This window comes from Plasmopara halstedii (assembly GCF_900000015.1).
Source record: "Plasmopara halstedii genome assembly, contig: Scaffold_110, whole genome shotgun sequence".
Taxonomy (NCBI): domain Eukaryota; phylum Oomycota; class Peronosporomycetes; order Peronosporales; family Peronosporaceae; genus Plasmopara; species Plasmopara halstedii.
In genome coordinates, this window is record NW_020187031.1 from 679,874 (window position 1) to 680,186 (window position 313).

Genomic DNA, 313 nt, shown 5'->3' on the forward strand with positions numbered 1-313 from the left:
TGCCGAGGCGTCGAGGGCGAGGCCCCCGTGATGCACGTGACGTAATACGTAAACCACTGAGCGCTGCTCGAGTATCGAAGCAGTCGCTGCATATCATGCGCGACGTGGTCGGCCAAGGGCCGAGGCATCGAGGGCGAGGCCTCCGTAATGCACGTGAAGTGGCACGTAAAAAGACTACTGCTCTCGTTGCGAAGCAGTCGCTACATGCCACTGATGGCGTGGTCGGACAAAGTCCGAGGCATCTTGGGCACGGCCCGTCAGATGCGCGTGGAGTGGCACGGTATCCACTGGACGAAGACTGCGGGGTTAGCAG